This window comes from Schistocerca cancellata, unplaced genomic scaffold (assembly GCF_023864275.1).
Source record: "Schistocerca cancellata isolate TAMUIC-IGC-003103 unplaced genomic scaffold, iqSchCanc2.1 HiC_scaffold_627, whole genome shotgun sequence".
Taxonomy (NCBI): domain Eukaryota; kingdom Metazoa; phylum Arthropoda; class Insecta; order Orthoptera; family Acrididae; genus Schistocerca; species Schistocerca cancellata.
In genome coordinates, this window is record NW_026046638.1 from 16,904 (window position 1) to 38,917 (window position 22,014).

Consider the following 22,014-nt stretch of genomic DNA (forward strand, 5'->3'; position numbering starts at 1 on the left):
CGTGGTAGGTGAACAACCTACCACTTTTTTAGTTGTTGTTCTCATTTTGTTAGTTGCATTTGTTGGGGGCGGGCGTCCGATGACGTCCGTGCTTGCCGAGCACATTCCCGAGCAGCTGTCTGCAGGGAAAGTGGGATTGCCACCCAGCGACGTCGGATACGACCGAAAAAAGTGCTACACACGCGGAGTCCCCCACTACACTGCCTTATAGCGACCGCTCATCACTATCGTGTGAGTAACGTTGCGGCCGCGGCGACGAGTCTTGCCCAAAGACGCAGCGTGCGTGGAGGCGCTACCCGGATGCGTGTGGATGCACCCTCCTACCTCGTAAAGCGCCTACAGCTACTATCACGCCTTCCAAGCAGTTGATCCGGGTTCGATTCCCGGCCACCGCAACGGGCGCAAATTTTCGCGTATGAGTATGTGTGCTGTTAAATTAACGTTTTCTTTCCGTCGTTGCTCCAAGCAGGCCATCCTGTAGTATGTCCCGACTTGTCCCGACTTTGCTCGGCTGACGCGAAAGCTGACGCTTGGAATTCGCCCTTATCAAAAGGACAGGCGCTATAAACGGCTGTGAGAGGAGAGGTGTGGCGAGGTGCCAAAACGACACGCAAACCGCGAAATTTTCTGCTCCTCCTTCCTAAAGAAAAAAAGAAAAAAAACGGACGCAGTCGGTAGGACTCGAACCTACGCTCCCAGAGGGAATCTGATTTCTAGTCAGTCGCCTTAACCACTTTTTTTTATCTTATTAAACATTATTAAATGTTAATTTTTTGTTACATTTTCTTGATTGCACATTCACTGTTATCAAGTAGGGTTTGTAAACACCACTCTACAGCATAAATACTATACATTTACGTAAAACACTGCTGGAGTAGAATACACAATAGAACACAATTTTAACCCTTAAATGCATAGTGTTACATACCTGCAATATGGATTGAAAAATTATTTTGTCCACCTTTAGAGAGAATTTAGCGAACTAACCCAAGTCTTACAGGTGCAACGAAGTATCTCTGATACTTAGTATTAGCTGTTGGCTGTACTGTGGACTTCTGGTGACCTTTTTGGAAGTATGCAGAGAAGTTAGGTGTGAATTTTGCTTAGTTTCCAAAAGGGTGGGATAGGATGCAGCAGCATCAACTTGGCCAAATGTGGGAAGGTTAGTGGTGAGCAGGCAGCAATTTTCTTCATGCTGCCAGCTATGGGAATATGCGCTGTGTCCCTTGTTTTTTTAGGAACATACATCACATTTAAACTGGATGTCCAATTCCTGTTGATCCACTGTAGGGAGTTAAGAGGATAAATTATTACTGTCATTAAGTTTGCTTAATTCTATGAGAACAGTAAATTGTAGCGATTAATAATGCATACAAAATCATATCTGTGATGGTTGAGAAACATGACTATGAATCTGCAGTTAACAATTGGTTCGCACATATAATTGTAAGTTAATGGTTATTCCTGAAGCAGAGACCACAACAGTCTGTGCAACAAAAAGAAAATCTAATAACACACAAGTTAATTTTCGTAGCTGATGTCAGATGAAGAATAAATTAAATGCTTTAAGTTCTACATGCTAAACTTTCAGGGCAACACAGGGAAGATTTCATGGACTGAAGCAGCAGACTGTTCAGTACACGCGAGAAAAGTGGAATAAAGGCTTCCTCATTACTTGAGAAACTAATCAAATGAAGGTGCTGGAAATGAGGAATTTTTCAACTGCATGAGGTGCAGAATTCAAAGCAAGTATGAGCTCGTGCATGGTACTTAACTTCTTCAGACAGATCAATATAATAATAAAAAGTGTCTGTATTTACCTCACTATAAGACAACTCAGAATATAAGATGACCCCCTTTCTTTGAAGACCCAACATGTGAATTTTTTGGTATTTAACATATTCTGACTAATATTTGCAAAGTCTAAAGGTAGTTATAGAAAATAAAAATCACTTTGGGATGTGGAACAGTCATAAATAAATATCTCCAGTTAAAAACAATACAAAATGACAATGATACAACTCCACTAACTTAAGATTCACTGAGCAGCAAATAAGGTTCTTTTTTGTTTTCATTTATAGTATGTCCATATCAAGAAGAGAAGAAGGCTTAAGTTTTTTATTTGCTTGGCATTCAGTAAATTCAGATGAGTTACGCCTGAGACGAACTGCCATACCAATGTTACTGCGAGGGAGTTTCATTGGCATTTTTGAAGTCTCTAGAGTAATATGTTGTTTTGTGTTGTTAATGTCTCTGAATGCTTCCGTTTTGTTAATTACACTTGAAGGGACTCCACTTTCCTGTTGAGCAGCACTCTTTCGTCACTGCAGAACTCAAAGTCTTTGATTGAAAATGGCTATCTCATCACTTGTTGGTAGAGCATCCTCTACCTTAATCTCTGTAGCTTCTCCAAGACTTGAACACAGTTCTGCCTCCTGCTTTGAAGTCTCCAATATTTCTTTCATGAGCGCACACTTCTTCTCTTGAAGTTTTCTTGTTTCACACTCTAGCTTAGTAAGAGCCTCACATAAAGGCAGCGTATCATATAATGCAGGATAAAAATGAAATTCAAGTTCCTTACTTAGTTTGTCAGCTTCATGCAATAAAGAATTCAGCCTTTCGTGCATCTCATGTTTCTTCTGTTGCTCTCTAGAAATAATATTCTGGATCATCTCCTCAATTTCTTTCTTAACCTCATCACCACGCTTTGCAACATCCTCTGCATTAAACCCACATTATGCCCACAGCGTCTTAAGATTTTTGAAGAAGGCACTATTCGATATGTCTGTCACTAAAGAATTCGTATCATCCATCATAAAACATAAACTCTCAACCACTCAGTTATAACAAGAAACTGGGTCTGTAACCACTCGGCCACGACTGCTCGTATCTGAAGCTTCCCTCGAATCGTGAAAAATCCAACCGGTCTGCGCAGAATGTTGACAGGAAACGAACTCTGTGCACTGATTACGGCAGGGCTACCAGCGCTACGAGACGAGCCATTACGGAAGCGTTAAAAACCTTCGCCCGGACATGGACTCGAACCCTGGACCCTTAGGTTAAAAGCCTAATGCTCTACCGACTGAGCTATGCGGGCTCACGCCCGTTGTAGGTGGAGCGGCTGCAAGCAATGTGAATAATTGGAACGCGTGTGTAGGCGTACTACGGTAATTGCTGGCTTCTGGCGCAACTGGCGACTTCACCGACTTCCCACTGACGCTGGTAGCAGCCCAACAGCGGACCAGTGCCTCTTCTGCCTTTATCCCGGTGCTGACAGTAATTGCATCTTGCGCCTGTTTTCCCCGATTACGTTCGGTTGAAGCTCCGGAAGGAGGGCGACAAACGAAGGTTGGAAGGCCAAAACATGGAGGGACGTGTGCGCAAAAACTTCCCTTCCGGTACCGGAAATCGAACCCTGGCCTCCTGGGTGAAAGCCAGGTATCCTAGCCACTAGACCACACCGGATTTGCTCAATAAACGTGAGATTTACTCCCTCTCCTCCCGCATTTCGTGCTGAATCCGGACTCAGTGGTGTTCTCTGTTTGCGAGCGTATTTGTGCGTGCAGACTGGCATGGCGCACAGCTCGAAACTGACTATTAATTGCCGTTTGCATCATAACAGGGGAGGAGAAAGATCAAAGTTGTACCTTGCCATAGTTGGAAGTAAACATTTTGACGCTGAGGCGTGGACTCCTTGGGGGTAACAAACGACAATTAAGTTCGTTCCCTAGCAACAGCAACGCCGTTAATTCAGCCATTATGTACAGCAAATTAAATTCCCCGGGTGAGGATCGAACTCACGACCTTAAGACTACGAGACTTACGCGCTACCTACTGCGCTACCGAGGCACGTTGCAACAAACGTCCCAGGAAACTTGGTAAGTCCCACATATTAGAGATAGACAGTTCGCGCTTTCTCAAGAATCTGCTGTGTTGCTACACGTGCTTTCCCGACGGGCTAGATTAAACTGCTGCCGCAGCTTTTTCAACGGAAAGCAGCACTGCCTGAGGTTACAGTACATCGCCCTTGCGGCACCTGGACACAGCGGCCTGTAGGGCCAGGCCGACGCTAGAGTTCAGAAATAGCACGCGACCGTCCAAGTACGGCCTCTTGCGTGCTGCGCGTTTGGTTCTTCTCACAGCGAATCCTGCTACACATTCCTGTGGCTGACGCAGCTCAAGCGAGCAATCGGCGCGGCGGCATTATAGCGAGAACAGCAAAACGATGCATCGGCCGGGAATCGAACCCGGGCCGCCCGCGTGGTAGGTGAACAACCTACCACTTTTTTAGTTGTTGTTCTCATTTTGTTAGTTGCATTTGTTGGGGGCGGGCGTCCGATGACGTCCGTGCTTGCCGAGCACATTCCCGAGCAGCTGTCTGCAGGGAAAGTGGGATTGCCACCCAGCGACGTCGGATACGACCGAAAAAAGTGCTACACACGCGGAGTCCCCCACTACACTGCCTTATAGCGACCGCTCATCACTATCGTGTGAGTAACGTTGCGGCCGCGGCGACGAGTCTTGCCCAAAGACGCAGCGTGCGTGGAGGCGCTACCCGGATGCGTGTGGATGCACCCTCCTACCTCGTAAAGCGCCTACAGCTACTATCACGCCTTCCAAGCAGTTGATCCGGGTTCGATTCCCGGCCACCGCAACGGGCGCAAATTTTCGCGTATGAGTATGTGTGCTGTTAAATTAACGTTTTCTTTCCGTCGTTGCTCCAAGCAGGCCATCCTGTAGTATGTCCCGACTTGTCCCGACTTTGCTCGGCTGACGCGAAAGCTGACGCTTGGAATTCGCCCTTATCAAAAGGACAGGCGCTATAAACGGCTGTGAGAGGAGAGGTGTGGCGAGGTGCCAAAACGACACGCAAACCGCGAAATTTTCTGCTCCTCCTTCCTAAAGAAAAAAAGAAAAAAAACGGACGCAGTCGGTAGGACTCGAACCTACGCTCCCAGAGGGAATCTGATTTCTAGTCAGTCGCCTTAACCACTTTTTTTTATCTTATTAAACATTATTAAATGTTAATTTTTTGTTACATTTTCTTGATTGCACATTCACTGTTATCAAGTAGGGTTTGTAAACACCACTCTACAGCATAAATACTATACATTTACGTAAAACACTGCTGGAGTAGAATACACAATAGAACACAATTTTAACCCTTAAATGCATAGTGTTACATACCTGCAATATGGATTGAAAAATTATTTTGTCCACCTTTAGAGAGAATTTAGCGAACTAACCCAAGTCTTACAGGTGCAACGAAGTATCTCTGATACTTAGTATTAGCTGTTGGCTGTACTGTGGACTTCTGGTGACCTTTTTGGAAGTATGCAGAGAAGTTAGGTGTGAATTTTGCTTAGTTTCCAAAAGGGTGGGATAGGATGCAGCAGCATCAACTTGGCCAAATGTGGGAAGGTTAGTGGTGAGCAGGCAGCAATTTTCTTCATGCTGCCAGCTATGGGAATATGCGCTGTGTCCCTTGTTTTTTTAGGAACATACATCACATTTAAACTGGATGTCCAATTCCTGTTGATCCACTGTAGGGAGTTAAGAGGATAAATTATTACTGTCATTAAGTTTGCTTAATTCTATGAGAACAGTAAATTGTAGCGATTAATAATGCATACAAAATCATATCTGTGATGGTTGAGAAACATGACTATGAATCTGCAGTTAACAATTGGTTCGCACATATAATTGTAAGTTAATGGTTATTCCTGAAGCAGAGACCACAACAGTCTGTGCAACAAAAAGAAAATCTAATAACACACAAGTTAATTTTCGTAGCTGATGTCAGATGAAGAATAAATTAAATGCTTTAAGTTCTACATGCTAAACTTTCAGGGCAACACAGGGAAGATTTCATGGACTGAAGCAGCAGACTGTTCAGTACACGCGAGAAAAGTGGAATAAAGGCTTCCTCATTACTTGAGAAACTAATCAAATGAAGGTGCTGGAAATGAGGAGGAATTTTTCAACTGCATGAGGTGCAGAATTCAAAGCAAGTATGAGCTCGTGCATGGTACTGAACTTCTTCAGACAGATCAATATAATAATAAAAAGTGTCTGTATTTACCTCACTATAAGACAACTCAGAATATAAGATGACCCCCTTTCTTTGAAGACCCAACATGTGAATTTTTTGGTATTTAACATATTCTGACTAATATTTGCAAAGTCTAAAGGTAGTTATAGAAAATAAAAATCACTTTGGGATGTGGAACAGTCATAAATAAATATCTCCAGTTAAAAACAATACAAAATGACAATGATACAACTCCACTAACTTAAGATTCACTGAGCAGCAAATAAGGTTCTTTTTTGTTTTCATTTATAGTATGTCCATATCAAGAAGAGAAGAAGGCTTAAGTTTTTTATTTGCTTGGCATTCAGTAAATTCAGATGAGTTACGCCTGAGACGAACTGCCATACCAATGTTACTGCGAGGGGGTTTCATTGGCATTTTTGAAGTCTCTAGAGTAATATGTTGTTTTGTGTTGTTAATGTCTCTGAATGCTTCCGTTTTGTTAATTACACTTGAAGGGACTCCACTTTCCTGTTGAGCAGCACTCTTTCGTCACTGCAGAACTCAAAGTCTTTGATTGAAAATGGCTATCTCATCACTTGTTGGTAGAGCATCCTCTACCTTAATCTCTGTAGCTTCTCCAAGACTTGAACACAGTTCTGCCTCCTGCTTTGAAGTCTCCAATATTTATTTCATGAGCGCACACTTCTTCTCTTGAAGTTTTCTTGTTTCACACTCTAGCTTAGTAAGAGCCTCACATAAAGGCAGCGTATCATATAATGCAGGATAAAAATGAAATTCAAGTTCCTTACTTAGTTTGTCAGCTTCATGCAATAAAGAATTCAGCCTTTCGTGCATCTCATGTTTCTTCTGTTGCTCTCTAGAAATAATATTCTGGATCATCTCCTCAATTTCTTTCTTAACCTCATCACCACGCTTTGCAACATCCTCTGCATTAAACCCACATTATGCCCACAGCGTCTTAAGATTTTTGAAGAAGGCACTATTCGATATGTCTGTCACTAAAGAATTCGTATCATCCATCATAAAACATAAACTCTCAACCACTCAGTTATAACAAGAAACTGGGTCTGTAACCACTCGGCCACGACTGCTCGTATCTGAAGCTTCCCTCGAATCGTGAAAAATCCAACCGGTCTGCGCAGAATGTTGACAGGAAACGAACTCTGTGCACTGATTACGGCAGGGCTACCAGCGCTACGAGACGAGCCATTACGGAAGCGTTAAAAACCTTCGCCCGGACATGGACTCGAACCCTGGACCCTTAGGTTAAAAGCCTAATGCTCTACCGACTGAGCTATGCGGGCTCACGCCCGTTGTAGGTGGAGCGGCTGCAAGCAATGTGAATAATTGGAACGCGTGTGTAGGCGTACTACGGTAATTGCTGGCTTCTGGCGCAACTGGCGACTTCACCGACTTCCCACTGACGCTGGTAGCAGCCCAACAGCGGACCAGTGCCTCTTCTGCCTTTATCCCGGTGCTGACAGTAATTGCATCTTGCGCCTGTTTTCCCCGATTACGTTCGGTTGAAGCTCCGGAAGGAGGGCGACAAACGAAGGTTGGAAGGCCAAAACATGGAGGGACGTGTGCGCAAAAACTTCCCTTCCGGTACCGGAAATCGAACCCTGGCCTCCTGGGTGAAAGCCAGGTATCCTAGCCACTAGACCACACCGGATTTGCTCAATAAACGTGAGATTTACTCCCTCTCCTCCCGCATTTCGTGCTGAATCCGGACTCAGTGGTGTTCTCTGTTTGCGAGCGTATTTGTGCGTGCAGACTGGCATGGCGCACAGCTCGAAACTGACTATTAATTGCCGTTTGCATCATAACAGGGGAGGAGAAAGATCAAAGTTGTACCTTGCCATAGTTGGAAGTAAACATTTTGACGCTGAGGCGTGGACTCCTTGGGGGTAACAAACGACAATTAAGTTCGTTCCCTAGCAACAGCAACGCCGTTAATTCAGCCATTATGTACAGCAAATTAAATTCCCCGGGTGAGGATCGAACTCACGACCTTAAGACTACGAGACTTACGCGCTACCTACTGCGCTACCGAGGCACGTTGCAACAAACGTCCCAGGAAACTTGGTAAGTCCCACATATTAGAGATAGACAGTTCGCGCTTTCTCAAGAATCTGCTGTGTTGCTACACGTGCTTTCCCGACGGGCTAGATTAAACTGCTGCCGCAGCTTTTTCAACGGAAAGCAGCACTGCCTGAGGTTACAGTACATCGCCCTTGCGGCACCTGGACACAGCGGCCTGTAGGGCCAGGCCGACGCTAGAGTTCAGAAATAGCACGCGACCGTCCAAGTACGGCCTCTTGCGTGCTGCGCGTTTGGTTCTTCTCACAGCGAATCCTGCTACACATTCCTGTGGCTGACGCAGCTCAAGCGAGCAATCGGCGCGGCGGCATTATAGCGAGAACAGCAAAACGATGCATCGGCCGGGAATCGAACCCGGGCCGCCCGCGTGGTAGGTGAACAACCTACCACTTTTTTAGTTGTTGTTCTCATTTTGTTAGTTGCATTTGTTGGGGGCGGGCGTCCGATGACGTCCGTGCTTGCCGAGCACATTCCCGAGCAGCTGTCTGCAGGGAAAGTGGGATTGCCACCCAGCGACGTCGGATACGACCGAAAAAAGTGCTACACACGCGGAGTCCCCCACTACACTGCCTTATAGCGACCGCTCATCACTATCGTGTGAGTAACGTTGCGGCCGCGGCGACGAGTCTTGCCCAAAGACGCAGCGTGCGTGGAGGCGCTACCCGGATGCGTGTGGATGCACCCTCCTACCTCGTAAAGCGCCTACAGCTACTATCACGCCTTCCAAGCAGTTGATCCGGGTTCGATTCCCGGCCACCGCAACGGGCGCAAATTTTCGCGTATGAGTATGTGTGCTGTTAAATTAACGTTTTCTTTCCGTCGTTGCTCCAAGCAGGCCATCCTGTAGTATGTCCCGACTTGTCCCGACTTTGCTCGGCTGACGCGAAAGCTGACGCTTGGAATTCGCCCTTATCAAAAGGACAGGCGCTATAAACGGCTGTGAGAGGAGAGGTGTGGCGAGGTGCCAAAACGACACGCAAACCGCGAAATTTTCTGCTCCTCCTTCCTAAAGAAAAAAAGAAAAAAAACGGACGCAGTCGGTAGGACTCGAACCTACGCTCCCAGAGGGAATCTGATTTCTAGTCAGTCGCCTTAACCACTTTTTTTTATCTTATTAAACATTATTAAATGTTAATTTTTTGTTACATTTTCTTGATTGCACATTCACTGTTATCAAGTAGGGTTTGTAAACACCACTCTACAGCATAAATACTATACATTTACGTAAAACACTGCTGGAGTAGAATACACAATAGAACACAATTTTAACCCTTAAATGCATAGTGTTACATACCTGCAATATGGATTGAAAAATTATTTTGTCCACCTTTAGAGAGAATTTAGCGAACTAACCCAAGTCTTACAGGTGCAACGAAGTATCTCTGATACTTAGTATTAGCTGTTGGCTGTACTGTGGACTTCTGGTGACCTTTTTGGAAGTATGCAGAGAAGTTAGGTGTGAATTTTGCTTAGTTTCCAAAAGGGTGGGATAGGATGCAGCAGCATCAACTTGGCCAAATGTGGGAAGGTTAGTGGTGAGCAGGCAGCAATTTTCTTCATGCTGCCAGCTATGGGAATATGCGCTGTGTCCCTTGTTTTTTTAGGAACATACATCACATTTAAACTGGATGTCCAATTCCTGTTGATCCACTGTAGGGAGTTAAGAGGATAAATTATTACTGTCATTAAGTTTGCTTAATTCTATGAGAACAGTAAATTGTAGCGATTAATAATGCATACAAAATCATATCTGTGATGGTTGAGAAACATGACTATGAATCTGCAGTTAACAATTGGTTCGCACATATAATTGTAAGTTAATGGTTATTCCTGAAGCAGAGACCACAACAGTCTGTGCAACAAAAAGAAAATCTAATAACACACAAGTTAATTTTCGTAGCTGATGTCAGATGAAGAATAAATTAAATGCTTTAAGTTCTACATGCTAAACTTTCAGGGCAACACAGGGAAGATTTCATGGACTGAAGCAGCAGACTGTTCAGTACACGCGAGAAAAGTGGAATAAAGGCTTCCTCATTACTTGAGAAACTAATCAAATGAAGGTGCTGGAAATGAGGAGGAATTTTTCAACTGCATGAGGTGCAGAATTCAAAGCAAGTATGAGCTCGTGCATGGTACTTAACTTCTTCAGACAGATCAATATAATAATAAAAAGTGTCTGTATTTACCTCACTATAAGACAACTCAGAATATAAGATGACCCCCTTTCTTTGAAGACCCAACATGTGAATTTTTTGGTATTTAACATATTCTGACTAATATTTGCAAAGTCTAAAGGTAGTTATAGAAAATAAAAATCACTTTGGGATGTGGAACAGTCATAAATAAATATCTCCAGTTAAAAACAATACAAAATGACAATGATACAACTCCACTAACTTAAGATTCACTGAGCAGCAAATAAGGTTCTTTTTTGTTTTCATTTATAGTATGTCCATATCAAGAAGAGAAGAAGGCTTAAGTTTTTTATTTGCTTGGCATTCAGTAAATTCAGATGAGTTACGCCTGAGACGAACTGCCATACCAATGTTACTGCGAGGGGGTTTCATTGGCATTTTTGAAGTCTCTAGAGTAATATGTTGTTTTGTGTTGTTAATGTCTCTGAATGCTTCCGTTTTGTTAATTACACTTGAAGGGACTCCACTTTCCTGTTGAGCAGCACTCTTTCGTCACTGCAGAACTCAAAGTCTTTGATTGAAAATGGCTATCTCATCACTTGTTGGTAGAGCATCCTCTACCTTAATCTCTGTAGCTTCTCCAAGACTTGAACACAGTTCTGCCTCCTGCTTTGAAGTCTCCAATATTTCTTTCATGAGCGCACACTTCTTCTCTTGAAGTTTTCTTGTTTCACACTCTAGCTTAGTAAGAGCCTCACATAAAGGCAGCGTATCATATAATGCAGGATAAAAATGAAATTCAAGTTCCTTACTTAGTTTGTCAGCTTCATGCAATAAAGAATTCAGCCTTTCGTGCATCTCATGTTTCTTCTGTTGCTCTCTAGAAATAATATTCTGGATCATCTCCTCAATTTCTTTCTTAACCTCATCACCACGCTTTGCAACATCCTCTGCATTAAACCCACATTATGCCCACAGCGTCTTAAGATTTTTGAAGAAGGCACTATTCGATATGTCTGTCACTAAAGAATTCGTATCATCCATCATAAAACATAAACTCTCAACCACTCAGTTATAACAAGAAACTGGGTCTGTAACCACTCGGCCACGACTGCTCGTATCTGAAGCTTCCCTCGAATCGTGAAAAATCCAACCGGTCTGCGCAGAATGTTGACAGGAAACGAACTCTGTGCACTGATTACGGCAGGGCTACCAGCGCTACGAGACGAGCCATTACGGAAGCGTTAAAAACCTTCGCCCGGACATGGACTCGAACCCTGGACCCTTAGGTTAAAAGCCTAATGCTCTACCGACTGAGCTATGCGGGCTCACGCCCGTTGTAGGTGGAGCGGCTGCAAGCAATGTGAATAATTGGAACGCGTGTGTAGGCGTACTACGGTAATTGCTGGCTTCTGGCGCAACTGGCGACTTCACCGACTTCCCACTGACGCTGGTAGCAGCCCAACAGCGGACCAGTGCCTCTTCTGCCTTTATCCCGGTGCTGACAGTAATTGCATCTTGCGCCTGTTTTCCCCGATTACGTTCGGTTGAAGCTCCGGAAGGAGGGCGACAAACGAAGGTTGGAAGGCCAAAACATGGAGGGACGTGTGCGCAAAAACTTCCCTTCCGGTACCGGAAATCGAACCCTGGCCTCCTGGGTGAAAGCCAGGTATCCTAGCCACTAGACCACACCGGATTTGCTCAATAAACGTGAGATTTACTCCCTCTCCTCCCGCATTTCGTGCTGAATCCGGACTCAGTGGTGTTCTCTGTTTGCGAGCGTATTTGTGCGTGCAGACTGGCATGGCGCACAGCTCGAAACTGACTATTAATTGCCGTTTGCATCATAACAGGGGAGGAGAAAGATCAAAGTTGTACCTTGCCATAGTTGGAAGTAAACATTTTGACGCTGAGGCGTGGACTCCTTGGGGGTAACAAACGACAATTAAGTTCGTTCCCTAGCAACAGCAACGCCGTTAATTCAGCCATTATGTACAGCAAATTAAATTCCCCGGGTGAGGATCGAACTCACGACCTTAAGACTACGAGACTTACGCGCTACCTACTGCGCTACCGAGGCACGTTGCAACAAACGTCCCAGGAAACTTGGTAAGTCCCACATATTAGAGATAGACAGTTCGCGCTTTCTCAAGAATCTGCTGTGTTGCTACACGTGCTTTCCCGACGGGCTAGATTAAACTGCTGCCGCAGCTTTTTCAACGGAAAGCAGCACTGCCTGAGGTTACAGTACATCGCCCTTGCGGCACCTGGACACAGCGGCCTGTAGGGCCAGGCCGACGCTAGAGTTCAGAAATAGCACGCGACCGTCCAAGTACGGCCTCTTGCGTGCTGCGCGTTTGGTTCTTCTCACAGCGAATCCTGCTACACATTCCTGTGGCTGACGCAGCTCAAGCGAGCAATCGGCGCGGCGGCATTATAGCGAGAACAGCAAAACGATGCATCGGCCGGGAATCGAACCCGGGCCGCCCGCGTGGTAGGTGAACAACCTACCACTTTTTTAGTTGTTGTTCTCATTTTGTTAGTTGCATTTGTTGGGGGCGGGCGTCCGATGACGTCCGTGCTTGCCGAGCACATTCCCGAGCAGCTGTCTGCAGGGAAAGTGGGATTGCCACCCAGCGACGTCGGATACGACCGAAAAAAGTGCTACACACGCGGAGTCCCCCACTACACTGCCTTATAGCGACCGCTCATCACTATCGTGTGAGTAACGTTGCGGCCGCGGCGACGAGTCTTGCCCAAAGACGCAGCGTGCGTGGAGGCGCTACCCGGATGCGTGTGGATGCACCCTCCTACCTCGTAAAGCGCCTACAGCTACTATCACGCCTTCCAAGCAGTTGATCCGGGTTCGATTCCCGGCCACCGCAACGGGCGCAAATTTTCGCGTATGAGTATGTGTGCTGTTAAATTAACGTTTTCTTTCCGTCGTTGCTCCAAGCAGGCCATCCTGTAGTATGTCCCGACTTGTCCCGACTTTGCTCGGCTGACGCGAAAGCTGACGCTTGGAATTCGCCCTTATCAAAAGGACAGGCGCTATAAACGGCTGTGAGAGGAGAGGTGTGGCGAGGTGCCAAAACGACACGCAAACCGCGAAATTTTCTGCTCCTCCTTCCTAAAGAAAAAAAGAAAAAAAACGGACGCAGTCGGTAGGACTCGAACCTACGCTCCCAGAGGGAATCTGATTTCTAGTCAGTCGCCTTAACCACTTTTTTTTATCTTATTAAACATTATTAAATGTTAATTTTTTGTTACATTTTCTTGATTGCACATTCACTGTTATCAAGTAGGGTTTGTAAACACCACTCTACAGCATAAATACTATACATTTACGTAAAACACTGCTGGAGTAGAATACACAATAGAACACAATTTTAACCCTTAAATGCATAGTGTTACATACCTGCAATATGGATTGAAAAATTATTTTGTCCACCTTTAGAGAGAATTTAGCGAACTAACCCAAGTCTTACAGGTGCAACGAAGTATCTCTGATACTTAGTATTAGCTGTTGGCTGTACTGTGGACTTCTGGTGACCTTTTTGGAAGTATGCAGAGAAGTTAGGTGTGAATTTTGCTTAGTTTCCAAAAGGGTGGGATAGGATGCAGCAGCATCAACTTGGCCAAATGTGGGAAGGTTAGTGGTGAGCAGGCAGCAATTTTCTTCATGCTGCCAGCTATGGGAATATGCGCTGTGTCCCTTGTTTTTTTAGGAACATACATCACATTTAAACTGGATGTCCAATTCCTGTTGATCCACTGTAGGGAGTTAAGAGGATAAATTATTACTGTCATTAAGTTTGCTTAATTCTATGAGAACAGTAAATTGTAGCGATTAATAATGCATACAAAATCATATCTGTGATGGTTGAGAAACATGACTATGAATCTGCAGTTAACAATTGGTTCGCACATATAATTGTAAGTTAATGGTTATTCCTGAAGCAGAGACCACAACAGTCTGTGCAACAAAAAGAAAATCTAATAACACACAAGTTAATTTTCGTAGCTGATGTCAGATGAAGAATAAATTAAATGCTTTAAGTTCTACATGCTAAACTTTCAGGGCAACACAGGGAAGATTTCATGGACTGAAGCAGCAGACTGTTCAGTACACGCGAGAAAAGTGGAATAAAGGCTTCCTCATTACTTGAGAAACTAATCAAATGAAGGTGCTGGAAATGAGGAGGAATTTTTCAACTGCATGAGGTGCAGAATTCAAAGCAAGTATGAGCTCGTGCATGGTACTGAACTTCTTCAGACAGATCAATATAATAATAAAAAGTGTCTGTATTTACCTCACTATAAGACAACTCAGAATATAAGATGACCCCCTTTCTTTGAAGACCCAACATGTGAATTTTTTGGTATTTAACATATTCTGACTAATATTTGCAAAGTCTAAAGGTAGTTATAGAAAATAAAAATCACTTTGGGATGTGGAACAGTCATAAATAAATATCTCCAGTTAAAAACAATACAAAATGACAATGATACAACTCCACTAACTTAAGATTCACTGAGCAGCAAATAAGGTTCTTTTTTGTTTTCATTTATAGTATGTCCATATCAAGAAGAGAAGAAGGCTTAAGTTTTTTATTTGCTTGGCATTCAGTAAATTCAGATGAGTTACGCCTGAGACGAACTGCCATACCAATGTTACTGCGAGGGGGTTTCATTGGCATTTTTGAAGTCTCTAGAGTAATATGTTGTTTTGTGTTGTTAATGTCTCTGAATGCTTCCGTTTTGTTAATTACACTTGAAGGGACTCCACTTTCCTGTTGAGCAGCACTCTTTCGTCACTGCAGAACTCAAAGTCTTTGATTGAAAATGGCTATCTCATCACTTGTTGGTAGAGCATCCTCTACCTTAATCTCTGTAGCTTCTCCAAGACTTGAACACAGTTCTGCCTCCTGCTTTGAAGTCTCCAATATTTATTTCATGAGCGCACACTTCTTCTCTTGAAGTTTTCTTGTTTCACACTCTAGCTTAGTAAGAGCCTCACATAAAGGCAGCGTATCATATAATGCAGGATAAAAATGAAATTCAAGTTCCTTACTTAGTTTGTCAGCTTCATGCAATAAAGAATTCAGCCTTTCGTGCATCTCATGTTTCTTCTGTTGCTCTCTAGAAATAATATTCTGGATCATCTCCTCAATTTCTTTCTTAACCTCATCACCACGCTTTGCAACATCCTCTGCATTAAACCCACATTATGCCCACAGCGTCTTAAGATTTTTGAAGAAGGCACTATTCGATATGTCTGTCACTAAAGAATTCGTATCATCCATCATAAAACATAAACTCTCAACCACTCAGTTATAACAAGAAACTGGGTCTGTAACCACTCGGCCACGACTGCTCGTATCTGAAGCTTCCCTCGAATCGTGAAAAATCCAACCGGTCTGCGCAGAATGTTGACAGGAAACGAACTCTGTGCACTGATTACGGCAGGGCTACCAGCGCTACGAGACGAGCCATTACGGAAGCGTTAAAAACCTTCGCCCGGACATGGACTCGAACCCTGGACCCTTAGGTTAAAAGCCTAATGCTCTACCGACTGAGCTATGCGGGCTCACGCCCGTTGTAGGTGGAGCGGCTGCAAGCAATGTGAATAATTGGAACGCGTGTGTAGGCGTACTACGGTAATTGCTGGCTTCTGGCGCAACTGGCGACTTCACCGACTTCCCACTGACGCTGGTAGCAGCCCAACAGCGGACCAGTGCCTCTTCTGCCTTTATCCCGGTGCTGACAGTAATTGCATCTTGCGCCTGTTTTCCCCGATTACGTTCGGTTGAAGCTCCGGAAGGAGGGCGACAAACGAAGGTTGGAAGGCCAAAACATGGAGGGACGTGTGCGCAAAAACTTCCCTTCCGGTACCGGAAATCGAACCCTGGCCTCCTGGGTGAAAGCCAGGTATCCTAGCCACTAGACCACACCGGATTTGCTCAATAAACGTGAGATTTACTCCCTCTCCTCCCGCATTTCGTGCTGAATCCGGACTCAGTGGTGTTCTCTGTTTGCGAGCGTATTTGTGCGTGCAGACTGGCATGGCGCACAGCTCGAAACTGACTATTAATTGCCGTTTGCATCATAACAGGGGAGGAGAAAGATCAAAGTTGTACCTTGCCATAGTTGGAAGTAAACATTTTGACGCTGAGGCGTGGACTCCTTGGGGGTAACAAACGACAATTAAGTTCGTTCCCTAGCAACAGCAACGCCGTTAATTCAGCCATTATGTACAGCAAATTAAATTCCCCGGGTGAGGATCGAACTCACGACCTTAAGACTACGAGACTTACGCGCTACCTACTGCGCTACCGAGGCACGTTGCAACAAACGTCCCAGGAAACTTGGTAAGTCCCACATATTAGAGATAGACAGTTCGCGCTTTCTCAAGAATCTGCTGTGTTGCTACACGTGCTTTCCCGACGGGCTAGATTAAACTGCTGCCGCAGCTTTTTCAACGGAAAGCAGCACTGCCTGAGGTTACAGTACATCGCCCTTGCGGCACCTGGACACAGCGGCCTGTAGGGCCAGGCCGACGCTAGAGTTCAGAAATAGCACGCGACCGTCCAAGTACGGCCTCTTGCGTGCTGCGCGTTTGGTTCTTCTCACAGCGAATCCTGCTACACATTCCTGTGGCTGACGCAGCTCAAGCGAGCAATCGGCGCGGCGGCATTATAGCGAGAACAGCAAAACGATGCATCGGCCGGGAATCGAACCCGGGCCGCCCGCGTGGTAGGTGAACAACCTACCACTTTTTTAGTTGTTGTTCTCATTTTGTTAGTTGCATTTGTTGGGGGCGGGCGTCCGATGACGTCCGTGCTTGCCGAGCACATTCCCGAGCAGCTGTCTGCAGGGAAAGTGGGATTGCCACCCAGCGACGTCGGATACGACCGAAAAAAGTGCTACACACGCGGAGTCCCCCACTACACTGCCTTATAGCGACCGCTCATCACTATCGTGTGAGTAACGTTGCGGCCGCGGCGACGAGTCTTGCCCAAAGACGCAGCGTGCGTGGAGGCGCTACCCGGATGCGTGTGGATGCACCCTCCTACCTCGTAAAGCGCCTACAGCTACTATCACGCCTTCCAAGCAGTTGATCCGGGTTCGATTCCCGGCCACCGCAACGGGCGCAAATTTTCGCGTATGAGTATGTGTGCTGTTAAATTAACGTTTTCTTTCCGTCGTTGCTCCAAGCAGGCCATCCTGTAGTATGTCCCGACTTGTCCCGACTTTGCTCGGCTGACGCGAAAGCTGACGCTTGGAATTCGCCCTTATCAAAAGGACAGGCGCTATAAACGGCTGTGAGAGGAGAGGTGTGGCGAGGTGCCAAAACGACACGCAAACCGCGAAATTTTCTGCTCCTCCTTCCTAAAGAAAAAAAGAAAAAAAACGGACGCAGTCGGTAGGACTCGAACCTACGCTCCCAGAGGGAATCTGATTTCTAGTCAGTCGCCTTAACCACTTTTTTTTATCTTATTAAACATTATTAAATGTTAATTTTTTGTTACATTTTCTTGATTGCACATTCACTGTTATCAAGTAGGGTTTGTAAACACCACTCTACAGCATAAATACTATACATTTACGTAAAACACTGCTGGAGTAGAATACACAATAGAACACAATTTTAACCCTTAAATGCATAGTGTTACATACCTGCAATATGGATTGAAAAATTATTTTGTCCACCTTTAGAGAGAATTTAGCGAACTAACCCAAGTCTTACAGGTGCAACGAAGTATCTCTGATACTTAGTATTAGCTGTTGGCTGTACTGTGGACTTCTGGTGACCTTTTTGGAAGTATGCAGAGAAGTTAGGTGTGAATTTTGCTTAGTTTCCAAAAGGGTGGGATAGGATGCAGCAGCATCAACTTGGCCAAATGTGGGAAGGTTAGTGGTGAGCAGGCAGCAATTTTCTTCATGCTGCCAGCTATGGGAATATGCGCTGTGTCCCTTGTTTTTTTAGGAACATACATCACATTTAAACTGGATGTCCAATTCCTGTTGATCCACTGTAGGGAGTTAAGAGGATAAATTATTACTGTCATTAAGTTTGCTTAATTCTATGAGAACAGTAAATTGTAGCGATTAATAATGCATACAAAATCATATCTGTGATGGTTGAGAAACATGACTATGAATCTGCAGTTAACAATTGGTTCGCACATATAATTGTAAGTTAATGGTTATTCCTGAAGCAGAGACCACAACAGTCTGTGCAACAAAAAGAAAATCTAATAACACACAAGTTAATTTTCGTAGCTGATGTCAGATGAAGAATAAATTAAATGCTTTAAGTTCTACATGCTAAACTTTCAGGGCAACACAGGGAAGATTTCATGGACTGAAGCAGCAGACTGTTCAGTACACGCGAGAAAAGTGGAATAAAGGCTTCCTCATTACTTGAGAAGGTGCTGGAAATGAGGAGGAATTTTTCAACTGCATGAGGTGCAGAATTCAAAGCAAGTATGAGCTCGTGCATGGTACTTAACTTCTTCAGACAGATCAATATAATAATAAAAAGTGTCTGTATTTACCTCACTATAAGACAACTCAGAATATAAGATGACCCCCTTTCTTTGAAGACCCAACATGTGAATTTTTTGGTATTTAACATATTCTGACTAATATTTGCAAAGTCTAAAGGTAGTTATAGAAAATAAAAATCACTTTGGGATGTGGAACAGTCATAAATAAATATCTCCAGTTAAAAACAATACAAAATGACAATGATACAACTCCACTAACTTAAGATTCACTGAGCAGCAAATAAGGTTCTTTTTTGTTTTCATTTATAGTATGTCCATATCAAGAAGAGAAGAAGGCTTAAGTTTTTTATTTGCTTGGCATTCAGTAAATTCAGATGAGTTACGCCTGAGACGAACTGCCATACCAATGTTACTGCGAGGGGGTTTCATTGGCATTTTTGAAGTCTCTAGAGTAATATGTTGTTTTGTGTTGTTAATGTCTCTGAATGCTTCCGTTTTGTTAATTACACTTGAAGGGACTCCACTTTCCTGTTGAGCAGCACTCTTTCGTCACTGCAGAACTCAAAGTCTTTGATTGAAAATGGCTATCTCATCACTTGTTGGTAGAGCATCCTCTACCTTAATCTCTGTAGCTTCTCCAAGACTTGAACACAGTTCTGCCTCCTGCTTTGAAGTCTCCAATATTTCTTTCATGAGCGCACACTTCTTCTCTTGAAGTTTTCTTGTTTCACACTCTAGCTTAGTAAGAGCCTCACATAAAGGCAGCGTATCATATAATGCAGGATAAAAATGAAATTCAAGTTCCTTACTTAGTTTGTCAGCTTCATGCAATAAAGAATTCAGCCTTTCGTGCATCTCATGTTTCTTCTGTTGCTCTCTAGAAATAATATTCTGGATCATCTCCTCAATTTCTTTCTTAACCTCATCACCACGCTTTGCAACATCCTCTGCATTAAACCCACATTATGCCCACAGCGTCTTAAGATTTTTGAAGAAGGCACTATTCGATATGTCTGTCACTAAAGAATTCGTATCATCCATCATAAAACATAAACTCTCAACCACTCAGTTATAACAAGAAACTGGGTCTGTAACCACTCGGCCACGACTGCTCGTATCTGAAGCTTCCCTCGAATCGTGAAAAATCCAACCGGTCTGCGCAGAATGTTGACAGGAAACGAACTCTGTGCACTGATTACGGCAGGGCTACCAGCGCTACGAGACGAGCCATTACGGAAGCGTTAAAAACCTTCGCCCGGACATGGACTCGAACCCTGGACCCTTAGGTTAAAAGCCTAATGCTCTACCGACTGAGCTATGCGGGCTCACGCCCGTTGTAGGTGGAGCGGCTGCAAGCAATGTGAATAATTGGAACGCGTGTGTAGGCGTACTACGGTAATTGCTGGCTTCTGGCGCAACTGGCGACTTCACCGACTTCCCACTGACGCTGGTAGCAGCCCAACAGCGGACCAGTGCCTCTTCTGCCTTTATCCCGGTGCTGACAGTAATTGCATCTTGCGCCTGTTTTCCCCGATTACGTTCGGTTGAAGCTCCGGAAGGAGGGCGACAAACGAAGGTTGGAAGGCCAAAACATGGAGGGACGTGTGCGCAAAAACTTCCCTTCCGGTACCGGAAATCGAACCCTGGCCTCCTGGGTGAAAGCCAGGTATCCTAGCCACTAGACCACACCGGATTTGCTCAATAAACGTGAGATTTACTCCCTCTCCTCCCGCATTTCGTGCTGAATCCGGACTCAGTGGTGTTCTCTGTTTGCGAGCGTATTTGTGCGTGCAGACTGGCATGGCGCACAGCTCGAAACTGACTATTAATTGCCGTTTGCATCATAACAGGGGAGGAGAAAGATCAAAGTTGTACCTTGCCATAGTTGGAAGTAAACATTTTGACGCTGAGGCGTGGACTCCTTGGGGGTAACAAACGACAATTAAGTTCGTTCCCTAGCAACAGCAACGCCGTTAATTCAGCCATTATGTACAGCAAATTAAATTCCCCGGGTGAGGATCGAACTCACGACCTTAAGACTACGAGACTTACGCGCTACCTACTGCGCTACCGAGGCACGTTGCAACAAACGTCCCAGGAAACTTGGTAAGTCCCACATATTAGAGATAGACAGTTCGCGCTTTCTCAAGAATCTGCTGTGTTGCTACACGTGCTTTCCCGACGGGCTAGATTAAACTGCTGCCGCAGCTTTTTCAACGGAAAGCAGCACTGCCTGAGGTTACAGTACATCGCCCTTGCGGCACCTGGACACAGCGGCCTGTAGGGCCAGGCCGACGCTAGAGTTCAGAAATAGCACGCGACCGTCCAAGTACGGCCTCTTGCGTGCTGCGCGTTTGGTTCTTCTCACAGCGAATCCTGCTACACATTCCTGTGGCTGACGCAGCTCAAGCGAGCAATCGGCGCGGCGGCATTATAGCGAGAACAGCAAAACGATGCATCGGCCGGGAATCGAACCCGGGCCGCCCGCGTGGTAGGTGAACAACCTACCACTTTTTTAGTTGTTGTTCTCATTTTGTTAGTTGCATTTGTTGGGGGCGGGCGTCCGATGACGTCCGTGCTTGCCGAGCACATTCCCGAGCAGCTGTCTGCAGGGAAAGTGGGATTGCCACCCAGCGACGTCGGATACGACCGAAAAAAGTGCTACACACGCGGAGTCCCCCACTACACTGCCTTATAGCGACCGCTCATCACTATCGTGTGAGTAACGTTGCGGCCGCGGCGACGAGTCTTGCCCAAAGACGCAGCGTGCGTGGAGGCGCTACCCGGATGCGTGTGGATGCACCCTCCTACCTCGTAAAGCGCCTACAGCTACTATCACGCCTTCCAAGCAGTTGATCCGGGTTCGATTCCCGGCCACCGCAACGGGCGCAAATTTTCGCGTATGAGTATGTGTGCTGTTAAATTAACGTTTTCTTTCCGTCGTTGCTCCAAGCAGGCCATCCTGTAGTATGTCCCGACTTGTCCCGACTTTGCTCGGCTGACGCGAAAGCTGACGCTTGGAATTCGCCCTTATCAAAAGGACAGGCGCTATAAACGGCTGTGAGAGGAGAGGTGTGGCGAGGTGCCAAAACGACACGCAAACCGCGAAATTTTCTGCTCCTCCTTCCTAAAGAAAAAAAGAAAAAAAACGGACGCAGTCGGTAGGACTCGAACCTACGCTCCCAGAGGGAATCTGATTTCTAGTCAG

General features: G+C 45.1%; 15 non-coding genes across 15 annotated transcripts; all 15 read right to left on the reverse strand.

Annotated features, from left to right (window-relative positions):
- Window positions 1-3,024: 3,024 nt before the first annotated feature.
- On the reverse strand, window positions 3,025-3,097 carry Trnak-uuu (transfer RNA lysine (anticodon UUU)). Its single transcript has one exon. It is a non-coding gene; the product is annotated as a tRNA-Lys (tRNA).
- A 296-nt stretch (window positions 3,098-3,393) lies between these two features.
- On the reverse strand, window positions 3,394-3,465 carry Trnae-uuc (transfer RNA glutamic acid (anticodon UUC)). The gene has a single exon. It is a non-coding gene; the product is annotated as a tRNA-Glu (tRNA).
- Window positions 3,466-3,776: 311 nt separating this feature from the next.
- Window positions 3,777-3,849, reverse strand: Trnat-cgu (transfer RNA threonine (anticodon CGU)). Its single transcript has one exon. It is a non-coding gene; the product is annotated as a tRNA-Thr (tRNA).
- A 3,437-nt stretch (window positions 3,850-7,286) lies between these two features.
- Trnak-uuu (transfer RNA lysine (anticodon UUU)) lies at window positions 7,287-7,359 on the reverse strand. The gene has a single exon. It is a non-coding gene; the product is annotated as a tRNA-Lys (tRNA).
- Window positions 7,360-7,655: 296 nt separating this feature from the next.
- Window positions 7,656-7,727, reverse strand: Trnae-uuc (transfer RNA glutamic acid (anticodon UUC)). The gene has a single exon. It is a non-coding gene; the product is annotated as a tRNA-Glu (tRNA).
- Window positions 7,728-8,038: 311 nt separating this feature from the next.
- Window positions 8,039-8,111, reverse strand: Trnat-cgu (transfer RNA threonine (anticodon CGU)). The gene has a single exon. It is a non-coding gene; the product is annotated as a tRNA-Thr (tRNA).
- Window positions 8,112-11,548: 3,437 nt separating this feature from the next.
- On the reverse strand, window positions 11,549-11,621 carry Trnak-uuu (transfer RNA lysine (anticodon UUU)). Its single transcript has one exon. It is a non-coding gene; the product is annotated as a tRNA-Lys (tRNA).
- A 296-nt stretch (window positions 11,622-11,917) lies between these two features.
- On the reverse strand, window positions 11,918-11,989 carry Trnae-uuc (transfer RNA glutamic acid (anticodon UUC)). The gene has a single exon. It is a non-coding gene; the product is annotated as a tRNA-Glu (tRNA).
- Window positions 11,990-12,300: 311 nt separating this feature from the next.
- On the reverse strand, window positions 12,301-12,373 carry Trnat-cgu (transfer RNA threonine (anticodon CGU)). The gene has a single exon. It is a non-coding gene; the product is annotated as a tRNA-Thr (tRNA).
- Window positions 12,374-15,810: 3,437 nt separating this feature from the next.
- On the reverse strand, window positions 15,811-15,883 carry Trnak-uuu (transfer RNA lysine (anticodon UUU)). The gene has a single exon. It is a non-coding gene; the product is annotated as a tRNA-Lys (tRNA).
- Window positions 15,884-16,179: 296 nt separating this feature from the next.
- Window positions 16,180-16,251, reverse strand: Trnae-uuc (transfer RNA glutamic acid (anticodon UUC)). Its single transcript has one exon. It is a non-coding gene; the product is annotated as a tRNA-Glu (tRNA).
- A 311-nt stretch (window positions 16,252-16,562) lies between these two features.
- Window positions 16,563-16,635, reverse strand: Trnat-cgu (transfer RNA threonine (anticodon CGU)). Its single transcript has one exon. It is a non-coding gene; the product is annotated as a tRNA-Thr (tRNA).
- Window positions 16,636-20,058: 3,423 nt separating this feature from the next.
- Trnak-uuu (transfer RNA lysine (anticodon UUU)) lies at window positions 20,059-20,131 on the reverse strand. The gene has a single exon. It is a non-coding gene; the product is annotated as a tRNA-Lys (tRNA).
- A 296-nt stretch (window positions 20,132-20,427) lies between these two features.
- Window positions 20,428-20,499, reverse strand: Trnae-uuc (transfer RNA glutamic acid (anticodon UUC)). The gene has a single exon. It is a non-coding gene; the product is annotated as a tRNA-Glu (tRNA).
- A 311-nt stretch (window positions 20,500-20,810) lies between these two features.
- Window positions 20,811-20,883, reverse strand: Trnat-cgu (transfer RNA threonine (anticodon CGU)). The gene has a single exon. It is a non-coding gene; the product is annotated as a tRNA-Thr (tRNA).
- Between the last annotated feature and the right edge of the window lie 1,131 nt (window positions 20,884-22,014).